The 12,234-nt window shown below is 36.3% G+C and overlaps 1 pseudogene; it reads right to left on the bottom strand.

Annotated features, from left to right (window-relative positions):
- Window positions 1-5,325: 5,325 nt before the first annotated feature.
- LOC117078723 lies at window positions 5,326-5,494 on the bottom strand (annotated as a pseudogene).
- Window positions 5,495-12,234: the final 6,740 nt, after the last annotated feature.

The raw sequence follows: 12,234 nt of genomic DNA, 5'->3' as shown, positions 1-12,234 counted from the left end.
TTTTTAATTTCGATGTAGTCCAATTTATTTTTTTTCTTTTGTCATTTGTTCTTTTGGTGTCGTATCTGAGAAACGATTTCCTAACCCAAGCTCACAAATATTTACTTCTGTATTTTCTTCTAAGAGTTTCACAGTTTTAAACATTTAGGTCTATGATCCATATTGAATTAATTTTTGTATATGATATGCATTTGTATTTCAACTTCATTCCTTTGCATGTGGATATGTCCTATATCAGTTAGCTTTTGAGGCATAACAAATGAAAACTTGGTGGCTTAAAACAATAGCCATTTATTTTTTTCTCACAAGCCTGTGAGGCTAGTGGGCAGTTCTGATCCCGGCTATCTTGCCAGATCTCTGCATTTAGCTGGAGGCTCTTTTGAAACCAAATGTCCTAGGATGGCCTCACACATGTGTCTTGTGGTTGTCAGGCTAGTTCATCTAGTGTGCCTCAGCTGTCCCATGGTGTTTCATCTTCCAATAGGCTGGCCTAGACTTCTTCACATGGTAGGCTCAGGTTCCAAGAACAGCAAGAGAAGACAAACTCAAATGAACAAGCATCTTTCAAACCTCTGCTTGTGTCCTGTTGGCTAATACCCCATTGGAACCACAAGTTGCATGACCAAGCCCAGAGTCAGTATGTGCTAGGACACTTTTGCTACAGTACTGACACCTCAACCCAGGGTATTACATAGTCATACCAAAAGTTCTGGTGTCTCTAGTGCTTACCTCCACAACTAGCATAGTTATTCTTTAGCATCCGATGCAAAAGAATGTATTAGAGTGCAATTCCTTATATCACTGCCACCTGGTAATATCTGTCTATTTCTCAGCTGTATCTCTACAGTTAACTTTTGTGTATGGTGCAAGATAAGGGTCAAATTTCATTGCTTTGCATGTTGCTATCTAGTTATTCCAGCACCATTTGTTTAAAAGACTATCCTTTCTCTCATTAAATCATCTTAGCACACTTGTGGTTAATCAACTGACTATAAATGTAAGAGTATATTCCTGGACTTTTAATTCTACTTCATTGATCTATGTGTTTATCCTTATGCCAGTACTACACAGTTTTTGTTACTGTAATTTTGTAGTAAGTTTCTAAATAAAGAAATGTGAGCCTTCCTAATAAAGCTGTGGCTATCCAAATACCCTGCATATCCATATTAATTTTAGGCAACAAATCAACACTTGTTGATTCCTTCAAAAATTCATTCAAGATTTTATGGAGATTATGTTAAATCTGCAGATCAATTTGTGGGTTATTGCCATCTTAAAAATGTTAAGTCTTCTGATCCATGAATGTGAGATATCTATTCACTTTAGATCTTTAGTTTATTTCAGTGATGTTTCATAGTTTTCAGTGTTTAAGTCCTGCACTTCTTTTGTTAAACTTATCCCTCAATACTTTATTATTATGATGCTATTGTAATTGAAATTGTGTTTTTAGGCCGGGCGCGGTGGCTCAAGCCTGTAATCCCAGCACTTTGGGAGGCCGAGACGGGCGGATCACGAGGTCAGGAGATCGAGACCATCCTGGCTAACATGGTGAAACCCCGTCTCTACTAAAAAATACAAAAAACTAGCAGGGCGAGGTGGCGGGCGCCTGTAGTCCCAGCTACTCAGGAGGCTGAGGCAGGAGAATGGCATAAACCTGGGAGGCAGAGCTTGCAGTGAGCTGAGATCCGGCCATTGCACTCCAGCCCGGGTGACAGAGCGAGACTCTGTCTCAAAAAAAAAAAAAAAAAAAAACTGTGTTTTTTAGTTTCATGTTTGGAAAGTTAATTGCTAGTGTAGTGTATAGAAATGCAATTGCTTTTGTATGTTGCTCTTTTATCTTGCCACTTTGCTGAACCCATTAATTAGTACTAATAGTTTTTTCATGGATTTGTTAGGCATTCATATATAAGATCATGTCATCTGCAAACAGAGAGTTTTATTTCTTCCTTTCAATGTGGGTATGTTTTATGTTTGTTTCTTGCCTAATTGTCCACATGAGTGCCTTATAATGTGCATACAAGATTTTGCCTCCTCACCCTAGATTTTATTCTGTGTAGGTCTAGATTTTTTAGTCACTTCTAGTAATTGACAAATTGTCATTCTTACACTTGAACAGAATTATTCCCAAATATTATCATTGCCCTTCAGATACAATACTTTTATGAGCATAGTGTATCTTTCCTTTTAGACACCCTCTGATTAAAAGAAGTTTTAGAAACAGTAGGAATTACAGTCTGCTTGCAATCTATGAATACCTTATAGGCTTTATTCTAAAAATAATCATACCTCCCTCAAAGTAGAAAAGAGACAACAACACACATAGTATCCCTAAAAAGTGCTAATCATGGTGTGTCATCAGCCTATGTTTGCCTCAGTGTTTCCACATTGACTAATACAGATTTTGTTAGTAATCATGATAGTGGCCAGTAACTTCCATATGTTTTATGCAGCACAAAACACAATTATAGATAATGAATAAGAGAAGTCACTGGATATGTACATTATACTAGACAACTCATTCTTTGGATTTCCATTTTCTCATTAGTAAAATGGTGATATAAGGGCTCTGAAAAGATTAGAATAGAGAATAAGGAATAATAAAATGCATTTGAAGTGCTCAGCATGGAATTTGGCACATAATAAATATTATGCCTCTTTAATAACAATAATAATTTTTATTATTTGTATTATTACTATTATTATTACTATATTACTTAATCTCACAACCACCTTTCCTGCTGCTAGGTTGTATTAGTCAGGGTCCAATAAGGAAAACAAGTATTTCAGGGGAGAGTGCAGAGCAAGATGGCAGAATAGGACTCTCTAGTGATTGTCCTTCCACAGAAACATCAATTTGAACAACTATCCATGCATGAAAATTCCTTCACAAGAGTTAAAGAAACCAGATACATAGCACCTGGTTATAGCATAATAATGAAAAAAGGTACATTGAAGAGGGTTGGAAGGACAGTTTTTTTTTAAGTATTTCAGTAGAGATAGTTTAATACAGGGAACTAACTATAGAGGTTATCAACAGGGCAAAGTGAGGAAATCCAGAAGATAAACACTACAGGAAGTGCCTAACTATCATATGGGATTTAAAGGAAAAAAAGTATTTTAGTTGATCTCAGGAGAGGCAATCACCAGAGATAGCTTGAAATTTGGAATAGGTGACACCCGAGAGGCTATCCAAGCAAGAACTGGAAACCTGGAGGAGAAGGCTACTATGGAGGGTAGGGCCCAGGAGGAGCTAGAAACAGACAAAAGAAAATGCCCAGCAGGAGCTTAAACAACAAAAGACAGGAAGACTCTGCTGGAGATGCCACCCTAAGCAGAGAAAGGGGAAAAAAAATATGATTTCTCTCCTACTCCTGTCTTCCAATGTCTTGTCAAAGCTACACATTGGCTAAACCTAACCAGAAGCTATGTTGCCTAGGACATGTAGTATGCAAGTATCAGATCCCTAAGAAATAGCAAAGAAGAGCCCAGATGAATCTGAGAGCGAACATGCAGACGTCTGGCACAGAGGCTAAGTAAGTTTAAGAATCTTGTCTGATATCACTGCAGAGTGAGAATTTGGCTTGTTAGTACTCTCTATCATAATATGCAACCTCTCTAGATTCCTTAAAAAAAAGAAAGAAAAAACAACACTGGAGGATGCTTGGAATCAACCAAAAATACACAATAATTTAATAAGTAATTGACTTGGTAATTGGTTGCACTATGCTTTCTTTTTAATGCAGGCTCAGATTGTTTTGCTAGTACTAAAATCATACAAGTCATACAACTAATCTGATTATTTCTGTCGTTGCTTAAAAGAGCCTATTATAGCTGCAACAATAGATAAAGAGAAAGAGAGGAAGCTGGGAGAGAGAGAGAGATAACTCAAGTACAGTGAGTTATGTTAATTATTCTACTCAGTTTATAGTATACTGTCCCATACAAGGACCCAGTTTTGTCTTTACTAATAGACTTAATACTTGACAAATTCCCTTTTTTCTTAATACCCTATTCTCACCTTTCTTCTCTTGCCTGAGGTAACCATTTAGGTTGAATCTTTGTACAAGCATACATTGGAGAGATTGCGGGTTTAGTTCCAGATGATGACAATACAGCACATTTCACAATAAAGTGAATCATATGAATTTTTTGCTTTCCCAGTGCATAAAAGTTATGTTTATACTATACTGTAGTATATTAAGTGTGAAATAGCATTATTATGTCTAAAAATGTACATGCATTGACTAAGAAATAATTTATTGCTAAAAATGCTAATGATCATCTGAACCTTCAGTGAGTCCTAATATTTTTGCTGGTAGAAGGTGTTGCCTTGCTGAGTATGGCTGGTGACTGGTCAGGGTCGTGGTTGTTCAAGTTTGGGTGGCTGTGGCCACCCAATGTCTTAAAATAAAATAATGAGGTTTGCCATGTCGGTTGACTCTTCTGTTCATGCAGATTTCTCTATAGCACATGATGCTGTTTAATAACATTTTACTCAGAGTAGAACATCTTTTAAATTTAGAGTCAATCCTCTAAAACCCAGCCATTGCTTTATCAAGTAAGCTTATGGAATATCCTAAAGCCTTTGTTGTCATTTCAACAATGTTCACGGCATCTTCACCAGGAGTAGGTTCAATCTCAAGAAATCACTTTCTTTGCACATCCATAACAAGCACCTCCTCATCCATTCAAGTTTTATCATGAAATTGCAGCAGTTCAGTCACATCTTCAGGCATGACTTCTAATCCTCTTGCTATTTCCACCATATCTTCAGTTACTTCCTCCACTGAAGTCTTGAACCCCTCAAAGTCATCTGTGAAGTTTGGAGTCACCTTCTTCCAAACTCCTGTTAATGTTGATATTTTGAACTCCTCCCATGAATCATGAGTGTTCTTAATGGCATCTGGAATGGTGAATCATTTCCAGGAGGTTTTCAATTTACTTTGCTCAGATCCATCAGAGGAATCACTATGGCAGGTATAGCCTTATGAAACGTATTTCTTAAATAATAAGACTTGAAAGTCACAGTGACTCCATCCATGGGCTGCAGAATGGATGTTGTGTTAGTAGGTATGAAAACAACATTAATCTGCTTCTACATACCTATCAAAGCTCTTAGGTGACCAGGTGCATTGTCAATGAGCAGTAATATTTTGAAAGAAATCTTTTTTTCCTGAGCAATAGGTCTTAACAGTGAGGTAAAATATTCAGTATACCATGCTGTAAACAGATGTGCTGTCATCCATCTTTTATTGTTCCATTTATAGAGCACAGACAGAGTACAATTAGTATAATTCTTATGGGCCCTAGGATTTTTGGAGTGGTCAATGAGGATTGACTTCAACTTAAAGTCACCAGCTGCATTAGCTCCTAAGAGAGTCAGCCTGTCTTTTGAAGCTCTGAAACTAAGCATTGAGTTCTCTCTAGCTATGATTAGCAATAATCGCGCCTCGGATGAACCTCATTGGCTACGATACTGCCACTGCGCAAAGCTCTCTCTAGCTATGAAAGTCCTAGATGGCATCTTCTTGCAATAGACGGCCCCTGTTTTTTAGTGTATCCACCTTTATGAATTATCTTAGCTAGATTTTCTGGATAACTTGCTGTAGCTTCTACATCAGCACTTGCTACTTCACCTTACACTTTTACGTTATGGAGATGGCTTCTTGCCTTAACCCGCATGAACCAACCTCTGCTAGCTTCTAACATTTCTTCTGCAGCTGCCTCACCTCTCTGAGCCTTCATAGAATTGAAGAGAGTTAAGGTATTGCTCTCGATTAGGTGTTGGTTTAAGGAATGTTGTGGCTGGTTTGATCCTCTGTCCAGACCACTAAAACATTATCCATATCGGCAATAAGGCTGTTCTGCTTTCTTACCACTTGCATGCTCACTGGAGTGGCACTTTTAATTTTCTTCAAGAACTTTTCCATTGCATTCACAACTTGGCTAACCATCTGACACAAGAGGCCTAATTTTCAACCTCTCTTGGCTTTTACTAAGATGCCTTCTTCACTAAGCTTAATCATTTCTACTTTCGATTTAAAGTGAGAGACTTGTGACCCTTCCTTGAACACTTAGAAGACATTGTGGGGTTATTAACTGGCCTAGTTTCAATATTATGTCTTAGTAAATAGGGAGGCCTGAGGAGAGAGAGATAAGGAATGGCTGGTCAGTGGAGCAGTGAGAACACACACATGACATTGATTAAGTTCTCTGTTTTATATGAGTGTGGTTTGTTGTGCCCCAAAACAATTCCAATAGTTAACATCAAAGATCACTGATCGCAGATCACCATAACAGATACAATAAGAATGAAAAAGTTTGAAATGTTGTGAGAGTTGCCAAAATGTGACACAAAGACCGAAAGTGAGCACGTGCTGTTGAAAAAGTTATGCCAATAGATTTGCTCAATGCAGGGTTACCATAAACCTTCAGTTAGTAAAAGAAATGCAACATCTGAAAAGTACAATAAAGTGGAGTGCAATAGAATGAGGTATGCCTGTATATGTTCTTGCAAAACATGTGTTCTTTTGTGTGCATATGCTTTTATGTTTTAATTTATATTTTTAACAGCTTTGAGTGTAATTGATATACAAAGAACTGAACATATTTGATGTAGACAGTTTGATGAGTTTGGACATATACATACAGCTGTGATACTGTCATCACAATCAAGGCAAAAGCTATGTTCGACACCTGCCAAAGTTTTCTTGCATCCCTGTGTTTTTGTTTTCGTTTCGTTTTTTGGTCGAGGGAGAGTGGATAAGAATACTTAACATGAGATCTACCCTTTTAACACACTATGAAGTGAACAATGCCACATTTTTAACTATAGACATTTTGTGGTACAACAGATTTTTTTTTAATTTAATTTTATTTAATTTTAAGTTCCAGGATACATGTGCAGGATGTGCAGGTTTGTTACATAGGTAAAGGTGTGCCATAGTGGTTTGCTTCATCTGTTGCACCTATCAACCCATCACCTAGGTATTAACCCCTGCATGGATTAGCTATTTATCCTGATGCTCTCCTTCCCTGCCAGCATCCCCTACAGGCCCCACGGTGTGTTGTTCCCCTCCCTGTGTCCATGTGTTCTGATTGTATAACAAATCTTCAGAACTTACTTACCTAGGCTGGACACCGTGGCTCATGCCTGTAATGCCAGCACTTTGGGAGGCCGAGGTGGGTGGATCACTTGAGGTCAGGAGTTCGAGAGCAGCCTGGCCAACATGGTGAAACCCTGTCTCTACTAAAAATACAAAAATTAGCCAGGCGTGGTGGTGCGTGCCTGTAGTCCCAACTACTTGAGAGGCTGAGGCACAAGAATCGCTTGAACCTGGGAGACGGAGGTTGCAGTGAGCTGACATAGCATCACTGCACTCCAGCCTGGGCGACAGAGAGGGACTCCATCTCAAAACATAAAAATAAAAAAAAATAAGAAGAAGAACTTACCTATCTAGTATAACTGAAACTTTAAACCCATTGAACATCAGCTCCCTGTTTACCCCACTTCCAGTTCTCAGCAACCGCTATCGTATTCTCTGCTTCTATGAGTTTGACTATCATAGATACCTCATGTAGGTGGAAACAGGCAGTGTTTGTGTTCTATGACTGGCTTTTTTCACTTATCATGTCTTCCAGTTTAATTCATGTTGTTGAAAATGGCAGGATTGTCTGGGCGCGGTGGTTCACATCTGTAATCCCAGCACTTTGGGAGGCTGAGGCAGGCGGATCATGAGGTCAGGAGATCGAGACCACGGTGAAACCTCATCTCTACTAAAAACACAAAAAATTAACCAGGCGCAGTGGCGGGCTCCTGTAGTCCCAGCTACTCGGGAGGCTGAGGCAGGAGAATAGCGTGAACCTGGGAGGTGGAGCTTGCAGTGAGCTGAGATCACGCCACTGCACTGCAGCCTAAGTGACAGAGCGAGACTCCGTCTCAAAAGAAAAGACAGGATTTCCTTTTTAAGGGTGAATAATATTCTGTTGTATGTACATATTACATGTTTTAAAATCCACTCATCTGTCAATGAACATTTAGGTTATTTCCATATTTTGGATATTGTAAATAATACTGCAATGATCATATGAATGCAGATATCTCTTTGAGATCTTGATTTCGATTTTTAAAATATATATCCATGAGCGGGATTGCTGTATAATATGGTAGCTCAATTTTCAGCTTTTTTAGGTACCTCCATACTGTTTTTCACAGTTGCTGCACCATTTTGCATTCCTAATAACAATATACAAGGGTTCCAATTATCCACACCCTCACCAAAACTTACCTTCCTTTTGTTATGATACCCTTCCTAACAGATGTGGTATTTCACTGGAGCTTTGATTTGCATTTCCCTGATAATTAACAATGCTGAGTGACTTCTCACATACCTGTTGGTCATTTGTATGTCTTCTTAGGAGAAATGTCTGTTCAAGTACTTCACTTATTTTTAATTGGGTTATTCGGGGATTTATTGTTGTTGACTTTTAGGAGTTCCTTGAAGATTCTGGAGGTTAACCTCTTACCGCACATACGGTTTGCAAATATTTTCTTCTATCATATGCGGTGGTGAAATATTGAAAGATATTTTTCTACGATAAGGAATAGGCTAATTATGCCCACCTTGGTCGTTTCTATTAAACATAGTACTGGGAATCCTAGTAAGAGCAATTAGGCAAGAGAAAGCAATAAAGGTAATCCAAATTTGAAAAAAGAGATAAAATTGTCTGTTTCCACATGACATGATCCAAATGTAAAAAACTCCGAAGACGCCACAAAAAAGTTAGAACTAATAATTTCCTAAAGTTGCAGGATACAAAATTAATATACAATCATTAGTTGCATTTCTATCCACCATTTAAAAATAAAATTGTTTTTTAAAAATACCATATTTTGGCCGGGCGCGGTGGCTCAAGCCTGTAATCCCAGCACTTTGGGAGGCCGAGACAGGCGGATCACGAGGTCAGGAGATCGAGACCATCCTGGCTAATACGGTGAAACCCTGTCTCTACTTAAAAATACAAAAAACTAGCCGGGCGACGAGGCGGGCGCCTGTAGTCCCAGCTACTTGGGAGGCTGAGGCAGGAGAATGGCGTAAACCCGGGAGGCGGAGCTTGCAGTGAGCTGAGATCCGGCCACTGCACTCCAGCCTGGGTGGCAGAGCAAGACTCCGTCTCAAAAATAAATAAATAAATAAATAAATAAATAAATAAAATAAAAATACCATATTTTACCTGAACACTCCCCTAGGGATAGACACACAGTCTGCCTCCATCTTCCAGGCATACCATCAACACTGCATTAAACATCCTTGTGCATGTACCCTGATGCATCTCTATGAAATTTCCTTATCATGTAAACTCAGGCTCAAAATTGCTAAAGCTTAGTCTATGTGTGCACTTAATTTTACTAAGTAGTGTGGATTGCTCTACTAAATAGATGAACTGATCTATAGTCCTAAAAGCAATGATAAAGATGACTGTCAGCAGATCTCTGAACACATTTAACACAATGTAACTTTCTAATTTTTGTCAGTCTAGTAGGTGTAGAGCAATCTCATTTTCTTTTGATTTCTATTTCTGTAATTGACAATAATGTTTAGAGTCTTATCACATGCTTGTTATCTTTTGAGGTTTCATTCAGTAAACTTCTTGTTATATCTCTTTTCCATTAGTTTTTGCAATTGGAATTGCCTTTCATTCTTTATTTGCACATAATTGTATACAAAAGATAAAATTCTTCCTTATTTCAGACATGGCAAATAATATATTTTTCCATTTTGTCAATTGCGAATTAAATTTGTCCAGCGTTTTTTGTTTAATAGAAATCCTTAATTTTCACATAATTAAATTCATAACACTTTTGCCATATTGTTGGTGTTTTTAAAAGAAGTTTTTCCTTTCTATGAATCATGCCCTTCTAAATGTTTTAAAATTAATGTTATTATTTTGCCATTCAAATTTTGTCCTTTAATCTAATTATAAACCAGCATTTCATGTGGCAGTAAATAATCAATAATCCAGTTTTATTTTATTTCTTATGGTGATCAAGTTTTCCCAACATCCTCTTTATAGCAATCCGTTTCCCCCATTGACGTGTGTTTCATAATTGTGTCAAGTTCCCTTCTATGTCTGTCTCTGAATTCACTGTGGTATTTCATTTGCTGAGCTTTCCTTGCTTTGATAACATATTCTTTTTAATTCTGGACTTAGTTTTATGTCTTAATATCAGGTATAGTCAGTCCTCCATCTTCAATCTTCTTTTTAAAGATTGACCTATCCATTCTGGATTTTTCTTCATCCATACAGTGTTTGGAGCAATTTTATCAATTATCTTAAATATCATGCTACAATTTTAACTGGAATACTATTGAATTTTTAAACTAATTTGTGGAGAATTGCTATCTTTATATCTATCAAAAGCATGGAATATTTTGTATTTTTATTGGAGTTTTAAAGTTTCTTTATGAATATCTCATTTATTCTTGTTTAAACTAATTTTAGATTACAAATAGCAAGTCACTATTTCATCAGATGTTCTCATTAGCTACTACTGACTATTTTTATAGGATAACTTTGCTTTCAACAACACAACTGATTCCAATAGTTTGTCCGTACTCCGTTGGTTTTTCTGGGTTAATGATCTTTTCATTCACAAAAAATACCAACTTTATTGTTTTACCTTCCAATCTTGAATAGCTCTGTTTTCTTTCTTTAGTTTTGGCTAGGTCCTCCTGTCCTAAATTAAAATGTAGCAGCAATAGTAGACATTCTTGCCTTTGTTCAAATCATAAAGAAAATGCAACGAAGTTACTCCAATAAGCATAATATTTGCTGTAATGAGTTATAATACAGATTCACCAAGATAAGGAAGTTCCTTTATATTCTTGGCTTGATAGGAGTTTCCATTTAAATTGCAGAAGAATTGTATGAAATATTTATTCTGTATTGATTGAGATAATTATATGAATTCTCCTTTGATCTGTTTACGTTGAAAGCAATATTGATAAATTTTCTGATGTTGGAATGTTGTTGCATTTTTGTGATACCCCTACTTGATTGTGTTGTGAAATACATCATTAGATGTAGTTTCTTAATATTTTACTCAGAATATTGGCATCTATATTTATAAGAAAACAGAGCTATTAATTTTGTTATTTGAAATTATCCTTATTTGATTTTTCAATCAAGATTGCACTATCCTGATAAAATGAGATGGGCAAACGTACTCCTGTTCTGTATTCTGATTGATGATATAAGAGAAGAAATAATTATTCCTTAAAAGTTTGCTGGAACTCACGTGTAAAACCATCCAGTTCTGGGTGGTTTTTTGATTTGTCTGGGTTTTTTTTGTTTTTTTGTTTTTTTCTTTTTGAGAGAAGAGTGTTTATCAGCCATTTAGCCATTTCAATTGCTTTGATTCTTACTGGTCTATTGAAATTCTCTATTTCTTCTTGCATCCATTTGGACATTTTACATTTTTTAGGAGATAGTATAGTTCAATCACATTTTCAATAATAGTATATATTTGTACATGTACTTATTCTAAATTATTTACTGTATAGGTTTTTCTTCTTTCTCATTCTGCATTTTGTTCATTTTGTATCTTATTTTTTTCTCTTGACTACATTGTAAAAAATTTGTCTACTTTATTAGCCTTTTCAAAGTATAACCTATAACCTTTGATTTTCTTAACCTTCTATATTACCATTCGTCACTATTTCATTAATTTCTACCCTTATCTTTTATTTATTTTAGATTTTTTAAAGTTTTACTTCTTGGTATATATCAAACTACTTGAATTTAAAAGTTTAGTTCATTTATTTTAAACTTTCCTTATTTTCCAACAATGAATTTGAAGCTACAAAGTTTCCTGTGCATACATTCGTATTTGTGTCCTTTATATTGTGACATGTAGTATTTTGATTGTCACTTGGTTCCAAGTGTTTCTTTACTCCTTTTTATTTCATTTTACATCAAAAGATTATTCTGGCATATGTTTTGGCCTTTTCCTGAAATATCATATATTTAAACCAATATTTAGTCACTAACTTGTATTTTGTTGCATTGTAATCAGAGAACATGATATTGATATTGATCACTTGAACTTCATTAAGATTTGTTTTATGGCCTAAACTTTGGTCTATTTTTTCTATGACATTTCCAGTATTTCCTGGGAAGAGTTCTATACATATCTAAAAATCAAACTGTATTATTCAAATCTTCAATATCTCT

Source organism: Trachypithecus francoisi, unplaced genomic scaffold, assembly GCF_009764315.1.
Source record: "Trachypithecus francoisi isolate TF-2019V2 unplaced genomic scaffold, Tfra_2.0 Lachesis_group6, whole genome shotgun sequence".
NCBI lineage: Eukaryota > Metazoa > Chordata > Mammalia > Primates > Cercopithecidae > Trachypithecus > Trachypithecus francoisi.
The sequence above is the reverse complement of the archived record's forward strand: the minus strand, read 5'-3'. Positions and strand labels throughout refer to the sequence as shown.